At 37.8% G+C, this 22,423-nt stretch overlaps 1 protein-coding gene across 4 annotated transcripts in view; it reads right to left on the minus strand.

Annotated features, from left to right (window-relative positions):
• The window catches only part of erc1b (ELKS/RAB6-interacting/CAST family member 1b), a 321,625-nt gene that overhangs the window by 123,858 nt on the left and 175,344 nt on the right, over positions 1-22,423 (minus strand). The gene's annotated exons all lie outside the window — the stretch shown is intronic.

Raw genomic sequence — 22,423 nt, forward strand, 5'->3', positions numbered from 1 at the left:
TTTCATTTTATTTTAATTTGATTTATTTAATCAGTTTATTTTAAAACTGAATGCATTTTACTTTGTTTATGTTACATAGTTATACTATTTTCTTTTATATATAATTATTTTAAATTTGCACATTTCAATTTTAAATATCTTACCTAATAAATAAGAATAATTAATCTGTATTTTAACTTATTTAATTTAATGAACTTTTTAAAACATTTTAAACGTATTATATTATTATAAGAAAATAATAATTCAATATTTCTACTTTAAATGTCATATTTACTCAAAATATCAATGACCATTTTCTTGTAATTATTTGTGCAATTAATCCAATAGTTTTTTCACTGCAACATCAACCAACCAGTAAACAGCACACCATCTACCAACCTTACACTAAAAAAATCTGGGTTTTGTTGCCCAGCACTTGGTCAAACATGGAAAAAAAACAACATTTGGTTATTATTCTTTTTTTTATTAAAATTGAAATTAAACTTTTTAATCCTATGGTTGACTCAGTAGTTAGCACTGTCGCCTCATAGCACTCCACATAGCAAGAAGGTTGCTGGTTCGCGGCTAGTTGGCATTTCTGTATGGAGTTTGCATGTTTTCCCAGAGTTTGCGTGGGTTTCCCTTGGGTGCTCTAGTGTCCCCTACAGTCCAAAGACATGCATTATAAGAGAATTGGATGAATTAACCAAAAAACAAACAAACAAAAAAAAAAAAACTATCAAACAACGAACCAACCAAACCAAACCAACCAACCAAACCAAACCAACCAACCAAACCAAATCAACGAACCAACCAAACTGTTACAGTCCAAAGACATGCATTATAAGTGAATTGGATGAATTAACCAACCAACCAACCAACCAACTTGACCAACCAAACCAACCAACCAACCAACCAACCAAATCAAACCAACAAAACCAACCAAACCAACCTAACCCATGCCAACCAAACCAAACAAAACCAAACCAACTCAAACCAACCAACCAAACTGTTACAGTCCAACGACTTGCACTATAAGTGAATTGGATGAACTAACCAACCAACCAACTTGATCAACCAAACCAACTAACAAACCAAACCAATCAAACCCACATAACCCAACCCAACAACCAACCAAACCAAACCAAATCAAATCAAACTGAACCAACCAACCCAAACCGAACCAACCAAACCATCCAATCCAAACTAAACAACCAACCAAACTGTGTGTGTGTGTGGGTGTGTGTGAGTGTGAGTGTGTGTGTGCGTGCGTCTGTGTGTGTGTGTAAATCAGAGTGTATGAGTGTTTCCCAGTACTAGGTTGCGGATGGTAGGGCATCTGCTGTGTAAAACATATGCTGGATAGTTGGCGGTTCATTCCACTTTGGCGACACCTGATAAATAAGGGACTAAGCTGAAGACAAATGAATGAATGAATGAATGAATGAATGTGGTTGGCTTTGTCCATTTTTCAACCCAGCTTTGAGTTACAACCCTGAGCGTAGGCTAACATGTGTGTTCTTCACATAACGGCGATCGCAAAGCCGAAGAGGAAAGATCTGAAAGGGGAAGAGGATGTGGAATACAGAGAGACAAATGGAGGGAGGGAGCGCAGGAGGAAAACAGATGGATGAAGGACTTGGAATGTCTCCTCGGGCTTAATGAAGTCCTTCACAAGTCAATCGCTTCTCTCAGCCCAGCACTTCATACGCACATGCGGCCCCCAAAAAAGCTTCACTGGCCTTGATTCCCAGACAGGACGCTTTGATGTGGGACAGACGATGCCCCCCTGTGGAAGTCCTCCTCTGATTTGCAGCCTGCGGACGAAACGGCTTTGCTATTAGCGAATAAGGCAGATATATAAACACGTGAATGCAAAAACAAGATATTTGTTAATGCGTACACTAACAAGGGCTCCGAAATGGCCTCCAGCCAAAACAAACATATCCCGCGCAGATGCCACACTCTCTCCACAAACAAAGCGGTAATTACTCATGAGGAGTTTGAAGTAGATCCCTCATTATACAAATACAAACAAGGCGCACATAACAGTATGCATTCTTTTTAATCAGACGTTCACTTTCCCTGAGCGCTGCCATATGTATGTGGTCCGCATACCTGAGCCCGCCGTAGGCGTCCGATGGCGCGGCACCAGAGCAAAAGCAAGGGGAATAAAAGCGAGAGATGAAAAGGAGCGATATAGAGATAAGGGAAGAGAAGAAAATGGCTCTGCTATTAGGGAAATGAGCTCTTAAGAAGTGCAGCTGTGAAGCGCTCCCTGGAGGCCGGCTATCAGGAGTCCTGTTAGCCAGCAGGGCAGAAGGGACTGACACGGAGCCAGCGCTGTTAGCCCAATTAGCTGCAGATCTGTTCTCTGCCTTCTGCTCTTGGCTGGGCCGGGCAGCTGCGCTGGGTTTGGATTTAAATATGTAGAGAGGAGAGTGGCTCAAACTGCTCCTCGTTTAATAGCCTTGAAGTAAGAAGCTCGGTGCCTGCCTGGTTTCTCGGAGTGAAAGCACAAAGTAATGAAGTACTTTCAGGAGTTTGTCTTCTTGAGATTGATCTCAGTTTCAGAAACAGTGGCTATTAAGATGTTTCAGTGATACCATCACGTAGACAGCAGGAAACCTTAATTGATCATTTTAGGGGCATTTTGACAGTCCATTTTTACGACACCTGCTTTTTCGGGCCTGCAAATGTGAACTTTTCAAAATAGCAAAAATTATACCATATCTGTCACCTTTAATGTTTTTCATGAAAACAAAGAATGAATTAAATAATTTTTCATCATTATTCAGGTAAAAAAAAACAACCTGACCAATCAAACCAACTAAAACCAAACCAAACCAACAAAACCATCCAAACCAAACCAAACCAACCAAACCAAACTAAACCAACAAAACCATCCAAACCAAACCAAACCAACCAAACTAAACTAAACCGAGCCAAACCAAACCAAACCAATCAACCAACCAAACTAAACCAACAAAACCAAACCAAATCAAATCAATCAACCAACCAAACCAAATTAACCAACCAACCAACCAAATCAAATAAATCAACCAACCAAACCAAATTAACCAACCATCCAACCAACCAACCAACCAACATCAACCAACCAACCAAATCAAATCAACCAAACCAACCAACCAACCAACCAACATCAAACAACCAACCAACCAACCAACCAACCAAACCAAATTAACCAACCATCCAACCAGCCAACCAAAACCAAACCAAACCAACAAAACCATCCAAACCAAACCAACCAAACCAAACCAACAAAACCATCCAAACCAAACCAAACCAACAAAACCATCCAAACCAAACCAAACCAAACCAAAAACCAAACCAAACCAAACCAAACCAAACCAACCCAACCAACCAAACCAAACCAATCAACAAACCAAATCAACCCAACCCAACCAACATAACCAAATCAACCAACCAACCAAACCAGACCAGACCAGACCAGACCAGACCATACCATACCATACCATACCATACCATACCATACCAAATCAAATCAAATCAAATCAAATCAAATCAAATCAAACCAAACCAAACCAAACATACAGTATTTTTAAAACATCTTTTAGACCAATGCATGGTTTGAAAGACATGGGTAAATATAACTAATTAAAAGGACATTTAGTTTCTATTTTAGATCCTTATTTAAAATATCCCTGATGAGATTTGTAAGCATATGATCTACTTTTTAGCGGGTCTTCTGTATCTCAAAATGTATGACAAACATAATTTTGCCTTAATAAAATATCTCAGTGATAAGTTATCATTTACACTAGTGCGTTTTTATTACAATTACGTCCAGCATCCACACCTCTCAAGCAACTTAGACCTGCAAAAATGGAGCAGTTGCTCCAGATGCTCAAGACACTGTATTAGTTTGGAAAATCTGGTGTTCTGTTTCAGTACAGACAGATCAAAACACAGACTATACATAATATTACATATCATTCCCTGATCTGTTATGCCCTTATCATATGATTATTTACCAACTAATCAAGTATGGATGCAGCAAAATATGCACATGTCCAGTGAGTGTGAATAGTCAAGTATCGTGTTTTAGGTTTTATAGCAAGGGCAAAGATCGTTTTTCCAAAACAATGTTTAAAAATGAAAGTGTAAAAGACACAAACACTAGCACGTTATAGATGTGATGGAATAAATGCTTTATGATTTAATACAAACACAATTAGTTCAAAATATATAAATAAAATGGAAATATAAAGCATTAAATAAGAAGTCTGTTGTTGTCTACCAAGTGTTCGCATTTCCATAGCCCACCCTTTTCCTCCCAAGACAATGAACAGGCACAGACAAATGATTTGATAATGACATCAGAAATTATTCAACTGCATCTGAATTGCTGAAGATGCACATGAGAGGAGTCGTCTTGTCTTTTTCATCCTTCTGTAGTCTTTTAAGGAGCGTTCTGTAGTGATGTACTCTTTCAACTGATGTTATTCTTCTCCGATTTCCCTCAAATCAGCACAAAGCTGCCCTCTTTGTGAAAGATTCATACAGGCATCAAATGGAGAAAAGATGAATGCGGATTGCAGAAAGAAGCACAAGAGGGAACTTCTGCAAGCATGCAAAACAAAAAAAACCTGACGCAATACAGATTCACAAGGCAAAGCACAATAGGAATTAAAAAGTTATTATGATGGCAAAAAAAGGCCTGTGATGTTTCAAAAGCTTTGAACGTTGTGCCAGTTCCTTTCATGGGTACTCCTAAAACACAGGACATTATTCAACAATCCAAATCTCAACATGACAACACAACCCCCTCACTGATCACTGCCCCTCACTGGCATCCGGCACAAAAGAGGCCATAAAACACAAGGAAGACTCTTCAGGGATGAGTGTATTGAAACAGACCCCCAAAGAAGGGAGGTGAATTTATTCCTTTCACCTTGAGATGGCAGGAGCAGATTTAGGATGCTTTGCAGTGAGATGGGGGTCTGACATCAGGGAATTAATAAATAAGCAACAGCAAAGTACAGGACTGTCTGAGATGACTTGGAAAGCCATCGTGATCCTTGAACGGAATGCATGAGCGCAAGTCTCGCATGCCTCGATTATATATCATTGTACTGAATTCACCTGTGCTGTACAAAGTCACAATTCAGATCAGATATGGACGTTACCAGGAGCATAAGTATATTGCAGTGATGCTGCAATGTGCGTAATAAATAAGGTTATGTATTTTCATTTATGACTTTATGAAATATGAAATAAATTAAGGAAAATTTCTTTATAATGACAGCATGAATGTGTTTTAAGAACATACTGTACATTTGATGAATTCTTGATATATATATATATATATATATATATATATATATATATATATATATATATATATATATATATATATATATATTTTTTTTTTTTTTGTTTTTTTTTTTTGTTTTTTTAATAATGAATTAAATAATGCAGAGAAAAAGTTTAAATGGATGACAGAATCACCAATGGTAAAATTAAAATGAAATTAAATGAAGCGAAATTACATGAAATGAATAAATAAAATAAAATAAAATAAAATAAAATAAAATAAAATTAAATAAAAATTTTCATTTCATTTAATATAATTTAATATAATTAAAAGAAATAATTATAAAATAAAAATAAATAAATAAAATTTTAATTTAAATAAATTTAATAAAAAATAAAATAAATAAATAAAAATACAATAAAATAAAATTAAACAAACTAAATTTAAATTTAAATAAATTTAATAAAAATTTAAATTGAAATTAAATAAATAAATAAAAATACAATAAAATAAAAACAAGAATAAATAAAAATTTAATTTAATATAATATAATGTAATATAATTTAAAAGAATTTTAAATAAATTAAAATAACTTAAATGAAAATAAAAAGGAAATCATAATTTAAATAAATTCACATAAATAAAAAAATAAATATAAATAAATAGAAAATAAAATTAAATTATCAAATTAAATTATCAAATTAAATTATCAAATTAAATTAAATTAAATTAAATTAAATTAAATTAAATTAAATTAAATTAAATTAAATTAAATTAAATTAAATTAAATTAAATTAAATTAAATTAAATTAAATCAAAATGCCTGGAAAAAGTTGTCAATGATGAAAATGAAAAAATAAAATAAAATAAAATAATTTAATGCGACTAATCAATCAAGTTTTGAAGGAGAATGATGTCATACATGATGTGAAAAGCACAATGCATATTGAAATATTAGCTGTAAAATGCTTATTTTAGAATGATTGCAAAAGCAGAAGTGTTTGACGAATCATTTTATGGCATTAACCAGCCAAACATTGATCCTTCAGAACAGATCCCATGTGGGAACACACTGTACCACAAATAAAGAAAATCAAAGAGTCATAAACCAAGCACAGAAAACAAAGTAGAGCTGCTACCGTTGACCGTCACCGCAGTGCATTCCAACTCTCAGTATCAAATACACACGGCTTTCGTAACTCACAAGGAATTGCTTCCAAAATAACAACAGTATTGATGTCAACACCGCAGAACGGAGCGGCGGGAGACTCGCTTGGCGGATATACTTTTACACAGGTACAACAGGCCTCTTTCAGCACAGCCACATCTGTCTCCGTCTTCCACAGTTAGGAAACCTGAGGAGCCCGGCACGACACGACACAAGAGAGGATTAATTCATTTTCCATTTTGATACATTACCCTCTCGATTAGGACTATGAGTCCCGAGCCGAGATGGAGATTCATTCACTGCTGCACTTCGATTAAAGTAAGGTCACAGCGGGCTCCCAGTTTTCCATCAAAAACAGCCCAACATTGAAGCTGCTGCGGACGTGGAAAATGATCCTTTGCTTGCAAATCGAAGGAAACCTATAAAAGCCGCCACCGGGGTCTGTTAACATGAGCTTGCTGAGAGATTTATTTAGCTGTATTCAGATCAAGCACAATAATCGTAAATGAGGGACAGAATAACACGCACATCAGCCGTGCCGTGGACAATGAACCCGTTGCTAACCGAGCGAAATGGAAACAGAGACCGAGAGAGAGAAAAACCACTTGCTCATTTGTAAAATCAATTTTCCCTTTCGTAAATCAGACATTTCGGAGAAATCCGGAGGGCTCTTGTCTCTCGCTTCACATGATAAAACGGCTGATATGTATTCCATTCTCTTTCCTGCTCAAAGCTTAGGGCGAGCACAGGGGATCGGGGAGAGCTGCGGATTCAGCTCGCTTTAAAATCCCGCCGCGACTTCAGGCCGTGAGTCAAAGCGCGTCTCAATCCACAGGCCTGTCGATCTGCAGGAGCGCACATATCAGGAGGCCTGCTCACATGCTGTTTCTCAGCTGCATGCGTGGCAAAACAAAGACCAAGAGACTTTTTAAAGAGGAAACGGAGCCTGTTAGGGAGAATAAATCTGTATTGTTTTCTAATTAGCAGCGTACGATGAGCCAAAGGGATCTGAACAAGCCCTTAACTCCAAGCATTAAACTTTGGCTCGTAACTCAGGCAGCGCTATTTTGCACAATAACCACAAATAATAACTTGACTTTTGCAGCTGGTTTTAAATGTTAAAGTGTATTTTTGTTTCAAGCAATCAAATGTGTGATTTGCAGTAAAACAAAGAAAAAGCACATGCATTTACATCAGGGGTTCTCAAACTCGATCCTGGAGGGCCAATGTCCTGCAGATTATTAGCTACAACTTGTGTCATGGGTTTGTGATTTTTCATTCTGTTTCCTGGCTTTTGCTTTCTTTTTCTTTATAGGTAAATCATTACTGTGCGGCAGACATGGTTACTCTTATGGCTTATTTAAGGAGCTGCAAAGATGCATTCGAGATACTGCATTGGAGGACCATTTTCCGTTTGACTTCCTTTGGCTCACCGCTAATATTATTTCTGTTCATTTTTAAATTTGCTCTTGGGTTATCTGTAGTTGTTTTCAATGTTATATTTATGTTTTGTTAGACACTTAATTTACATTTGGGTTACTTTGATACCCCTTTCCACTTTATTTTTGGATTATTTTTGTAACTTTTAAATAAATATAATATTATTATGTGCTTTAATCGTGTTTTTAAATGCGCAAAACAGAATTTGAGCTGTTCAATGGTTGCGCTATAGGTATGTATGTCCCCACCAATGTCAAGAGTGAATTTACGCCCTTGCTTATGTTACAATTTTAGTTTTTGGAAGAAAAAATGCTTCTTTTAAAAGACGTTTTCTGCTGCACCGTCAGTTAATAAGTATGCGCTTTTAAATAGCTGGAGAACGCGAGCTGAAATGGTTGCTGTCAAGAGTGGCTGCTTCTTCAAGTGGAAATACAGACATTACTTTTATTTCATTGAGCGGAAAAACTAAAATGTTGCTGTGAAATGCAGTCTTAAGAGCTTTCAACTGCTTTTAACTCGACCAGCAACTTGTTAAGCACTAGAACAGAAAGCATTCTACGACAATACTCGTCACAAAGGAGAACACCGGTGCCCAAAAACACGGCAGCCCAACAGCCTAAATTTTATTAAAATTAACCTAGGTTAAATTTTATTTTTTTGCAGGATCGGGAGGGAAGGTACCTTCTGAATGTGAAGAGAAGCGTAGCTGCTTATGGGGCCGTTCACATTTCACAAGAATCACAAGAAAAAAATGAGCACGTTCAAAATCACTTGCCATTCCATGTCTTTTGCGTGCGTGCATTTCCCAGGCACACCTAGTTGAAAACCGAGTCATGAACTGACTGATCAGCTTCATGCTTTGGAATATACACATTTAGGTAGACTAATTACCTCAGACAAACACAGAACACCCTAACACTACAGTGCTTTTTCATACTATGGATGTCAATGGCTGCAGGTATCCAACTTTCTTCCAAATGTCTTCTTTTGAGTAAAGTTGTGTAAGTTTTGGGCGAATTCTTTAGGCATTTTGAATACGTCAAGCTGCTGTGATCAACCCATTGTAATGTTTTTCAGTGAATATTAAATTACTGAAAGAGCTGCAGTTTATTTTGTATTTGTATAGGTATATTTTGTATGTTTTAAAAGTAACTTCAAAGTAAAGTAATTAGTAATCTGATTATTTTTTACATCAAGTAATTAGTAATCTAATCCGATTTTCCAGTATTAATCAGTGATTTGTAATCTAATACTTTTTTTAAGTAACTTACCCAACACTGGTAACCATCAGTAAATGCAGTGCATTATTGATGACCCAAATGGGTATTTCATCAGTAAAGACAAAATTATATTACTTGAATATGGATATGATGCACTCTTAACTTGAGTTCTTAATAATGGCCATGCTTTGGTATACAAACCAGTATTTATATCTATAACATATCCTCAGCCAAACTATTACAACTACTGCTGCTGCTATAATCAGGGGGGTGGACTGTACACCTAAACCCTGAGACACTTTAAAGCAACCATGGCAACCAAAAAAAAAACATCAACCACCAACTTTAGAAACCACCTCAAACTCTAAAAGACTATAAACTAACTATTACTACCAGATTTGCCTGCAACCCCTATAGCACCTACAGTATATAGCAATACCATGGCAAATACTAAAACTCCCAAGATTCCACACAGCAACACCATAGCATTGTGTCTTTTATTAATATTTTAATCCTCACGTTGTTGAGAACACAGTGCTCAACACAGACGTTTCACCATAATTATGATTCAGTCAATCATCTGTTAAAGCAGTTACAGAATGGCGATTTGAACTCAAGTGGGTTCACGAGGGGGGAAAATGGGGAAACAGGTTGACTGAGAATGTTGAATCTCCTCCGCTGTTCCATCCACGATCCTTATCCAATGTATACAGTGAAAGAAAGACACAGAGAACCTATAATGTATGAACTCTGGTGCCAAACAGCCACTCACTCCACAGTTCATTCGTCTACTGTACTGCAGAATGACAGGATGTGTATAAAACGGTGGATAAAGCCATAGCCTCGGCAGCTAATACATTAATGCAAAGAAACGGCTCTGACCACAGACCTGAACCAAAAATGCGAGTTACTACGATAGCAAACGTGTGAGAGAATGGTGTGGTTCAGACATCATTTCGCAGGGTGCGCATGGAGGTCCTTTGGCTGCCGTCCACTCCTCCGTGTTATGTTTGGCCTGAGGTGGCAGCGTTCCCTCCATTTCCCTCTCTGCCCAAACGTTGGCCACTCTCCTCCGTTCCATCCCACTTTTCATCTTATCAAGCACCTGCCTTCAACACGAGGCCGTATTGCTCCACAACACCCCCTCCCTTCATTCCCTCGCTCTTCCTGGCGTCTCTTTGCTCCCGTTTCCGACTGTTTAATTATGCTGTCCCAACCTGTCACCTTGAGTAGCATCCCCCCCTGGGCAGCAGCCTGTGGACCACCGTGCCAAAGCAAACCGCCTCAGGAGCAGGTGTGTGCGGACAGGAGACGCAAGCCAGAAAAACAGAGCTCACAGTATGCATGGTGTTTGTGTGCATATCAGCGGTTGAGTATTTTTTTTTCATGTATAAATAACACGTAAATGAATTCTTGGACATCTACAGAGCTTGCCTTGATAACATGCCACCTATAACAAGTTTGACTATCCACTAACAACGTATTTGGTGAGGGGGAAAAAAACAACAAAAAAAAATAAAACAAAAACAGAAGCTGGTCAGGTGCGAACCTCGTGTCTGAGAGAGCGTTTTCCTAAGAAACAGCAGGGGAAGTTCAGCACATGTCCTAAATTATAACAGAGCACACTCTAGCTTAAAAATAGATTTGACTCATCACTTTAGACTGCTGGATGCACAGAAGAAGAAAAAGGTTTGTACAAAGCAATTTCACTTTCTGGAGAATATACTGTAAGTGTTTGGACACTTCAGACATTTCATATCACTATATCATATCATATATCATATCATATCATATCATATCTCAGTATATCAAAGGATAGTCAATGGATTGCTGTGCATTAAAGGACTTTAAATGCATGACAGAGGAAAAGAACTGCCTAACAGTACATTGATTATCCCACTTATAGTGTGGTCATTTGGCAATAAAAACATACATATATATTAAGTTTAAACTAGTATTGCTCTATGCAGCAGCGCAGTGTTTGACTGAATCAGTTAAGACATAGAACTCCCTGTTTGATAAGTCTTGTTACGACTTTTACTTCCTCTAAATAACCGAATTCGATCACCTTCTTTTCCGCTCCACCATCTGAGGACCTCACTGATCCTCTGAATTGATAGTAGTGACGGGCTTTTTTTTTGGACAGGGACTTAATCAACACAAGCTGATAACCTGTGCTTACTGGGAATTCCTTGTTCTTGGGAAACCATTTCAATCCCTGGCCCTCATCATGGGCATCCTTCAACGGGTTCAACGCATGCTGATCTGCCCATTGTCCCGTGTGTGAAGCCTGGACATCTAAGGGGATCACAGACCTGTTATTGCTCAGTCTATTGTGGCTAAATGCCACTTGTCCCTGTAAGAAATTGCCAACACTGAACACATAAAGTTGCGTAACTATTTAACATGATTCAATCACATTCGTTATCAGAATCAACCAGCCAAATTGCTCCACCAACTACGAACGGCCATGCACCACCACCCACAGAATATATACAGAATATGACACAAGCTTATATAATAGCTCATAATAACGTTTTTTAACTACCTCTTCACAACTATTAGTGTGCATATTTACAAGTTTGTTGATTACTATTGGTTCCCTGGTTCATCACATGAGTTACTGTGGTTACTACTAATGTTTTATGGTGACAAATTTATTTCAAAATGTGATCAAAACTGAGTGGAACTACCTATGCATTAAGAAAATTGCACACCTTCCAGCCAATCAGAATCAAGAATGTCAGCAGACCACGGAACCATATATTGGCAACAGAATGGCATGATAGGTAGTTAGGTAGATAAACTGATTGATCAAAAGATAGAGAGAACAATGCAATGACAATAAACGGACGGACGGACGGACTGACAAACAGAAGTACAAACAGACAGACAGACACACAGAAAAACAGACACACAGAAAAACAGAAGAACAAATGAACAGACAGACAGACAGACAGTCAGACAGATGGACGGATGGATGGACGAAGGAACGAATGAACGGACTGACGGACGGGCAGGCGGATGTACAGAGAGACAGACAAACAGAAGAACAAACAGACAGAGACGAATGGATGGACTGACGGACTGACGGACAGACAGACAGAAGAACGAATGGACAGACAGACAGATGGACAGACAGAGAAGAATGAACACAGACAAAACCGACAGACAGATGAATGAACAGACAGACATAAAAACAGTCAAATGAACAAAAAGACATACAGAAAGTTGAACAAACAAACAGACATACAATCAAACGAACAAACAAACAAGCAAACAAACCAATGAACTAATGAACTAACAAACTAAGACACCAACAACAAACTAACGAATTAACGAACTAACAAACTAACTAACGAACTAACTACCGAACGAACGGACGGATATACAGACAGACAGACAGACAAACAGAAGAACGGACAGACAGACAGAAGAACAAACGGACGGACAGACAGAGAAGAATGCACAGACAGACAAAACAGACAGGCAGAAGAACGAACAGACAGACTGACGGACACACGGACAGACAGACAAAAGAATGAAAAGACAGACAGACTTGTCCGCATACTTCTAGATATACGTACATAAACAACGCATACCTGAAATAAGGTCACAGCATTAAGCAAGCACATACAAGCTTTAGCACAAGTATCTACTTCAGCACTTGAAGTACTTGCATTTTACGATGGAGGCGATTGTGGATGACAGTGATTTAGGACTGAACAGGGTAACAGCAGATGGGTTCGGCCGGTGCCCATTCAAAATGATTTATATGCAGACAGGAGCTGCCAGCAGAAGTTCCCAGTTTCACCTCAGCACTGATAAGACGTATGGATATATGCATCCCTGTGTCCCGACCTTGAACATTCCCAAGCCAGCAGAAGCGGAGGAGTAGCCGAACGTTTGCATTGGAGAAATACATTTTTCACTCCTCCCTTTCAGTGATAGCAGAGGCGATTTCGTAGCATCAGTTTCTCCATTTAACCTCTTTTTTTCCCTTCAAAAATTGTCGTTGAATGTTTTCCAGTTCACCCTTTCAATTTAGGAGTGTGATTTATGGGGCAGCGCTAGAATCTTGACAGGGTTAGGACGGCAAAGCCAAACACTTAGATGAGTTAAAGTCCTTGAACGCCCCGACGCACGAGTTCACATAAACCATGGCTAATCCATTACAGATTATCCTCCGAGAATATGTACATGTAAAAACAGTTTGCGTGTTGAGTCTCTGAAAAAAAATGGAATAAATAAACAACGCGTCTGGAGCGAAAGAGGTGTAAACTCACACCTCCAAACTTGTCCTTAGATGTGGTGTAATGCTGAGATCATCTTATAAATCCCTACGGTGGTGGAGAATCAGCGATGGCTGTTAGTGGAGGATGTTGCTGATTTAAGTGCAGACTTGGTTCTCAGTCAGACAGCAGGAGTTCCCTGTAGAGAACAACTTGATTTATTCCTGCCAAACCGAACGCTGACTTCAGGCACAAGGAGCCTCCTGAGAAGCTGTCTACTACACTGTGAGTACACATGCGGAGTGTCTACCGCATGAATCAACCTCAGACTCACCCTGAATCTTACAGGGATGTGTATTTTATGTTGCGTGAATTATAAAAAAATATTTATGTCATGGTTAAAACACCATCAAACCGAACACAACAGGAAAAGGCTAGGAGAATAAGCGTGGTTTCCGATGCAAAATTAACAAGAACAGGGACAGACTTTTTTAAACACTGAAAAAACATAATAAAAATGCAATATAAAGTTCCAACCAAACAACAAAATGAAAAAAGGGAATTTAAGTTACTCTGAAGAACTTTAAACATGCTGGGTATCAATGATTCAGGCTGGTGGTGTCAGGATTCTGCCACTCCAGTCTTGTTAATTTTTGTTTTGGTGGCAGAGTCCAGGCACTAGTCCTGTCATGTCTTGTATGTTGTGCTCGGCTCGAGTTTTCTCGGGCAAAGCATCTTTCTCATCATTGTCTGTCCTTGTCATTGTATAAGCGCCATCCTGGTTTCGTTTGAGCCATGAACGTTCCCGCTTGGACGTGGTCCTGGTGTCTGTTTTTGTTTTGTCTGCGGTGTGATGTTCATTCTCAGCCTCTCAGTCTAGTTGGTTTCAGTTTCGGATGGCGCTGGGAGGGAATTTTCACGTCCCATATGCGAGCGCATGGTAAGTATTTTTATTTATTGTGTGCTCAAGTCTTGCGTTCTGTTGTGTAGCATGTGGCTTCATGTTTACTTTGTAGCCACATGCTTTAGTGTCATGTTTTATGTGAGCACGCGGTCAATGAGTTCTCCCGTTTTTCCCGGGAGTCTCTTGTATTTCAGACCCATCTCCCGCCATCCTCCTGTTATGTTATTTTTCCCGGAAAACTCCCGTAATGCGTAATTTCACAAATTTTGTAATTTTCCAAATCTTTATTTATTGTAATTGCGCAAAAAAAGTGATCAGTCCAATTCTGAAAAAAAGGAGAAACCTACACAGGTTTGTAATAAGAGGACTGAAATCAGGGAGATTAGATGAAAGAATCATAATTTCTGAGGTAAACAAAAGCCTTAGTTGCTAGACTCAGTAGCAACTCTGATACAGTCTGCACTGGTGTTGTGCTGCAATTTTAATTTTTGTAGGTCAAGAGAACTGTCCTATTGTGTTCAAAATGAAAGATGAAGCCTCTCTTAATATGATGTAATGATTATAGATCCACTAGAAGACCCCAGAGCACAGAGCAACGTCTGATGTGATCTGTCTCGCTGCAGAGAGGTACCCACTGGCACGCTGTTATCTTTAAGCACCCTTGACATTTACAGAGACGTACGTTAAGACATTATGCTTTCCCCACATTTCGCTGGATTATAGCTTTCGGGTACATGAGCGATGGGGTCGAGGGCCATTATATGCTGTTTAAAGTCTAATCGCTGCAGGGCCCGCTTGGCCTCTCACACACGTCCAGCCTCATTGGCTCCATGCTGTAATAATCCATGTTCACATGCTTGCTAAGATCTCCGGGCCAGGCCCTCATGGCCCCTGACTGCTTCAGCCTTCTTAGAAGAGATCATGTCAGATTCTCTCTCTCCTGCCACCCAGACACCGCCGACAAATCCGTCCCAGCACCCCTAAGAACGTTACATCAAGGCTGCCAAGACCGGCTTGCATGGGAGAGTTAAGTCCGTTGTGTTATTACACCCATTATGGCGAGTAAATCATACCACCCACCGAACTTGGCATTTTCGGTTTGAACAAAAGCATCATTCACAACAAAGATGGTAGCGTTCACAGATTACAAATCTACAAAGGCAACATTTGGGGCGATTGTCATCTTAAAACAATAAAAGCAAAGCAGCGGGAAACAAATCAAACTTCCTCGAAATGCTCTTTTGATGATGCTAATCAGCTTTTTATATTACATACCTATCAAACCCTGTGAGGTGCCAACAATTTTTTCTCTCCATCTCTCATTTTTGCCTTGTTCTGTCTTACCGAACCAAACAAAGATCTCTTTAAGCTACCAAACAAGCTGTGAATCAGTTGTGTGAATGTGACGAAGCATTTTTGGGTCAAAATGTTTCACGCTGGACTTCAGCAGGTTTGTTTTCTAAAGCCTTCGTCCATGTAATGAGCAGACCCGTCATGAAGCCATGGTGCTAACAGGGGCAATTAGCAGCTTCACCCTACCCTTCGAATGGCGAATTTGTGGGCAGCGGATAACCTCGCCTTCACCCCGTGTCAATTTAAACACCTTCGAAAACACTCCTCACATACCTGCACTTGTGCTCAAACCTTATAATTGGACTCCCACCTGAGATGAAAAGCTCTGGCTGTGACAAGAGCGGGGAGTTGTTGGGATTTTATTTTTAAGGTGATATTGATCTACTACACCAAGGGCAAGTGTTTTAGCTGGAGTCCATGGAGCACAAACAACCCCATACACAAAGCTGTTCTCACTACAACAAGCTCTAATCTTATTGATAATTCGAAAACAGTTTTGCGGGATTAATTTAAGTTTACACAATCCAATGATTTAAGTACTGAGACTGTTTAAGTGCTGTTTTCTATACTAGTGGCTAGGGATAATATATCTGTATTGTATTATATATTTTTATGTTCTCATTTTGTTATTGACACTATAAAAAAGATCTCACTATGATACTAAAAACAATTAATGATGGGTTATACTTGAGATGCTAGAGCAGGGGTGTCCAAACTCGGTCCTGGAGGGCCGGTGTCCTGCAGATTTTAGCTTGCCTTAACACACCTGCAAGGATGTTTTTAGAAAGCCCTGTAAGAGCTTGATTAGCTAGCCCAGGTGTGATTGGGGTTGGAACTAAACTTTGCAGGACACCTAGAAAGATAGAGGAAAAGCTAGAGAAAAGGTAAGATGTCTGTTTTCACCCGTTGAAAGAAAATGAGGACATCAGACTAGCAATTTTGTAAATAATTTGGTGAAAAGGAAGATATAAATATTTCTAGCCACTACCCTGCCTTTTTTCTGCAACAAAAATCAATATTTTTGTTAACATACCAAACATACCAATATTAGGACTTACATTTATCAGAAAATGCCTCACTATAGTTGTTCAACATGATATTTAATTAATCTAGTCTCTATCTAACGACTCTTTGGTCTTGTGAATCTCCCAGCTAACGTGTCACAGCGTCAGTACACAACTTCAATCTTTTGCTTTTACGCTTGTACTTTGTAATTTTAGCAAAAAACTCAGATACTGTTGGTTGGTTGCTGTTGGTGGTGCACATTTTTTACCAACCAAGTTTGTTGACGCCATTATAATGACACAGATCACTTTGCCTATTCATACCAGAGTGCAGCAGGAAAAAAGGATTGACAAGTGGTAATTTGTGTGTAACTTATCTTTATTTATTTATGATGTGGTTATGGGCAAAACAAAGACCATGCGGGTCATGTAGCCGGTTAGGCTACAAATAATTAATTCATTATGAATGATTATTATAAACATTATCATATATAATTATAAATAATTAATTCACTGCCTACGACAAGATGCCATCGTCCATCGCAATGTTTCAAATTAGACATTGTATGATGCCAAATTGGTCTACATCGCACTACGCTACTATGGAATACAAAGGTAATCAGAAATACATAAGCTAAAAAATTCATAAGTTTTCTCCAGGTCCTCCGGTTTCCCCCACAGTCCAAAGACATGCGCTATAGGTAAACTTGGATAACTAAATTGGCCATAGTGTATTAATGAGTGTAAATGAGTGTGTATGGGTATTTCCCAGTACCAGGTTGCAGTTGGAAGGGCATTCGCTGTGTAAAACATATGCTAAAATAGTTGGTGGTTTATTCCTCTGTGACAGCCTCTGAACTAGAGACTAAGCTGAAGGAAGACAACTGAATGAATGAATGAATGAATGATTATGAGCCCTGAATTCGTCTCCAGCATGGAAAATCAACTTCAAAAAGGCTAGACAATTGCTTCACAATGTCTAGTTTGAACAATTTAATACTGATAAAATAAAGAAAACACTCAAATGAAGTAAATTTATTACGCACCTACTACATGGGTCTTTATGTGCTGATGAGATGGTCTGGATCTTATTGTCTGGACCAGATTTTTTGGGAAAACTAACCAAGAGATTGTGTTTCTCAGTAAGACCTAAGCAAATAGCCATGCAGGTGGTGACAGCTCTTTTCAAGTCCTAAAATACGGACAAGTGGCTTTGAGCCTTTGAGCGAACATCTGAGGAGGGCCTCTTCATCAAGATCAAGCCCTCCATCATCATCCACCTCTCAAGTGGGAGCTCCAAAACGTCCTGCTCTCCCAAACAACTGCAGAAAGAAACTTAAACATTTGCTCAAAGGGAGACGACTGATGTCTGCCCTGTGGTCGCACTTGAGAACGTGAGACGGTGGAAGTAAAAGTGAACGAGAGAAGGAAAACCGCATCAAATGGCAGAACACTGGGATATCACCGCATCTCATATCCAGCAGTATGGGGGCATTTAAACTGTGCTAAATGGAGAGGAAAACGTGAGGATGAGATGTGTGTGCTGGAGATCTCATTACCGCCTCAACCCCATCGCTCTAAATCCTCAGCTCATTCTGCAAAACAAGCCTCAATGTAAGTACCACACTGCGTACACCACCGTTATGTTCATAAACCTCGGCGCCAACACAGCTTGAATCCACCTCTATGCATTATCAAAGAACCCCATTGACAGGCCATTTGGATTTTTAATTGAGCGATGACCTCATAATGGTTATTTCACACAGTTGGGTTACGTTCGGTGAATTTTATCTGCATAATGACATCACTGCTGTCTTCATTTGCCTCGGCGGTTCACAAAAGCTTTAACATGGTAGCTAATGACCTCAGAAGTCACATTTTATACTAAATAAGATCAATTCCCAAACAAGCATCAGTGTTCTAGTGCATCTAATATTCAAATAAAATGCAGAGATTTAAAAACACAATTTAAAATGATTGTCAGATGCTAAATCTCATTTGCAATTTTGCATATTTAAATTTCTTTATTTTGCATTTGCAAATTGCATATTATAGTATTATTATATATTTTAAAAATGCATATTACACATATTAGAAGCCTTGGAAGGTACATGTTATTAAGTTTTTTTTTCATACATTTTTAGCCTCACTTTATGGAAAAAGAGCAGCATGAACATTCTGCTAAATATCTCTTAGTGTTTCACGAAGAAAAAAATCATAGAGTTATATATTATATAAAATTTAAAAAAAATTGTTAGGTGTATGTTCAAACTAATAAGCTGAAAGAGTGCAATTCATGAGTTTTTTGAGGACAGCTTAATTGTTTTATGTTCAATCAACTTCAATTTGTAAATAACTAATAAGTCAACTATGTCATGGTCACACAAATTGATTCAGTGGAATCTAGCATTTTTTAAAGTGCATATCAGAGGCTTTGGAATGTACAGTACATAATGTTATTTTTCTTTTTTCATACATTTTTAGCCTCACTATATGGAAAACGAGCAGCATGAACACTTTGCTAAATATCTTGTTTAATGTTTAAAATAAAATCATAGTTATATATTATATCAAATTGTGTTTAACACACAATCAAAAAAATTGTTAGGTGTTTGTTTAAACTAGTAAGCTAAAACAGTGCCATTCTAGATTTTTTTTTGAGGACAGCTTAATAGTTTTAAGTTCAATGCACATAAATAACTAATAAATTAATAAGTAACTGTTAATAACTAATAAGTTAACTTAATTCCTTTATGTTATCATAACACGAATTGATTCAGTGGAACCTAGTATTATTTACAGTGCATATCAGAGGTCTTGGGAATGTAGAGTACATAATGTTATTTAGCTTTTTTTAGCCTCACTACATGGAAAAAGAGCAGGATGAACATTCTGCTAAATATCTATTTGAGTGTTTCACAAAGAAAAAATATGTTTTTAAGTTTTTAGAGTTTTTAAACAACATAATGGAAAGTAAATTACGCCAACTGGCATTTCAGATAGTTATTATTTCTAATTCAACTTGGAACAGGGCAGAAACACAATACAAACAAAACTAAGACTTTGAAAAGGTCGTTCTAAAGCCATAGTACAACAGAGTTCATAAAGAGTGGTAATTCTGCCTTTTTTTAGACGGCGAGGATGGAGAAGCAGCCCAAAGGGTCGATGTCTCCACACTGCTGACTTTAAACCGTGCGGTCGGAAGTTCAGTCTGAGGAAATAAATAAATAAAAAAAAGTCTATGACCTCTGTGTCTGCTATTTTGTGTTTTTCCTTCGAAATTTTAATGAGTGGTCCAGTTGGTTGTCTGCTGCCAGCCGGCGGGGCCCCTTCAACAGCATGAGTCTACTTTCTCCGGCCCGACCGCATTACGCTCATCGCCAAAACAGATCGAAGACCACCTCTCTCCCCCCATCCCTATCAGAGCCTTATTTTCACTCAAACGCAAGGCTTTTTTTGTAAATGTGTGGTTAGCGAGAGGCCGGAGGAGATACACAGTGCTCCCTGTCTCAGTTAAGCTGACCTTCTGGTTTTAAAAGCCAAATTTGGATGCAGTGGGGCCCTGCCTTTCTTCTCTTATGGGAATCAGTATACGCGGCATTCATTTAAACACATCACACCTTGATAAAAAAACCCTTTTCTTCTTTTTTCTCCACTGTTAAGCAGGCAAGCAGAGCAATGTCTCTGAAAGTATGGCTGACAATCAAATCACCACATCAATCCGGAAAACACAAAGTCCTTGAAACTCCAATTCGGACTCATTTTTCCACAACCATCATTATTTTGAACTCGCTTGACATTCAATCAAGGACAATAGTCTTGTGAGGTCAATATACAGCCGAGGATGTTTAGTAAAATCTTTCTAAAGCCACACTTTGTCTACTAACTACTATTTTGAATTAGGTTTAAATGTTGGTTTTCTCAGCGTATAAGAATTTGAGTGATTATTTTCATGCCATAGAATTAATTAAAATATAAATAAAAATATGTTTAAATAAATCCATACACATTTAATATCACTCATTTTTGTAATGTTCAAAAGATGCCAAAGCTTAATGAAATATGGCACAGCCTGTAATGGAAAGACAGCAGGGGCTTTTCTCGGTATCTCAGCATGAAAACAACAGTATCTCAACAAAAACAATACTTCTACAGCATTTACTAGTCTTGATGGCAACATCCACATACAATTTCTATTTTTTTTAAACAATTTAAGTTATAATTGATTGATAATGTTTTAAAGAACATGAACGGCATATTTAGAACATTAACTATATTCTGGGTGAATATATGCTGTAAGATTTTTTTAATTGTTGTTAACTGGTGTCAGTGTATGAAATAATGGTAAAATTACCATAATTTGCTACCAGATTTTAAAGTGTTAACTAAAGCACCAAACTCAACTAAAAATATGATATCTTCACAACGACTGCCAAATCCCAATCCCAATAATAATACTCTGCTTTAATATATTGATACATTTAAAAGTATTGCAATGTTTACACCACAACTACAGTCAAAAACTAAAAGCTATTAAAAAACACCTTAAGTAAAACTGTGTTTACTTGAGGTAAAAATTTGGTTAAACCCAATTGGAGGAATAAAGTTGCATTTAAACACACAAAAAATTAACCCAGCTGTTGGGTTCGTCCATATTTTATCCAAATTTGTGTTGAAATGACCCAGCTAGACAGCGTATAATGATAACTGACAACGATAATGATAACTAGAACACAACATGATTATAATATAGCAGAACAGTGTTTTCCGTTGGTGAGAATGCTAATATAGTTAGCGTTCTTGATATGTACAGAGTGAAACAATACACTTAGATTTACCTCATTATCTTCTAAATTTATGGTAAGCATCAAATTTATTGATATATTGAAATACACATCAATAAACATGCACACATGTTTACACTGCAGGTTAACTACAGTATGTTTATATATGAAGAGTTTAGATACAAAAACCTCTAAAAACCGTCTGATATTTTCTTCTAAAATTAGCATTTATCTCCGACTCCTGTGTGTAGGCTCAGTAATAATACTTTTATAGTGACGAATAAGTCATTCACATTGCCTTTAAAGTGAAATAACTAAACAGAGGCTGCAAAAATGGTCATTTTAGGAGAACATTTCAGATGGCATTTAGAGGTTTTTGCATCTGAACTCTTCATATAATAACTTTAACTATTAAAAGCTATTAGTTACTAGTTAATTAAAGTTATATGTAACTAATAAAGTTATGATAAATAATAGTCTTAACTTTCCCGAATTTGATTGCAATGCAATAATGTGCACCTTTTGTAAAGCTGTTTTGAAACAATAAATATTATGAAAAGCGAATACAAATAAAATTGAATTGAATGTATCAAAATTCTATAAGGCAGAAACTCTTATCTTAAGGGCCCGAACCCATCTGACATCTTACATCAATTAAAAAAGTCAATTTCTTACTGAATCCTCATTTAACTGCAGCATGGAGACCTTTAACCTCCTATAGTCCCCTAGTCCTTCTCTTATCTCCATCTAGAGTCAGGAAACACTAAAGCGAAAGAGCTGCTAAAAATCCTGAGAGAGTCAGTGAGAAAAGACAAGAGAGAAAGATCAGAGAATGATGGGGGTCCTTGGATTCCGCTGAAGTGATTTGGTGGAGATGTGAGCCTAAAGGAGCTCAGTGGAGGATGAGGGGAAAGACTGAAATCAAAAAGAGCTCAAAGAAGCATTCAGACTCCCAAGAACACACAATCCCTGCCGGACACTGGCCATCCTACTGAACTAGGGGGAAATATATATATACATATATAGTGTACATATACATA

The sequence above is a fragment of the Danio aesculapii genome, chromosome 4 (assembly GCF_903798145.1).
Source record: "Danio aesculapii chromosome 4, fDanAes4.1, whole genome shotgun sequence".
NCBI lineage: Eukaryota > Metazoa > Chordata > Actinopteri > Cypriniformes > Danionidae > Danio > Danio aesculapii.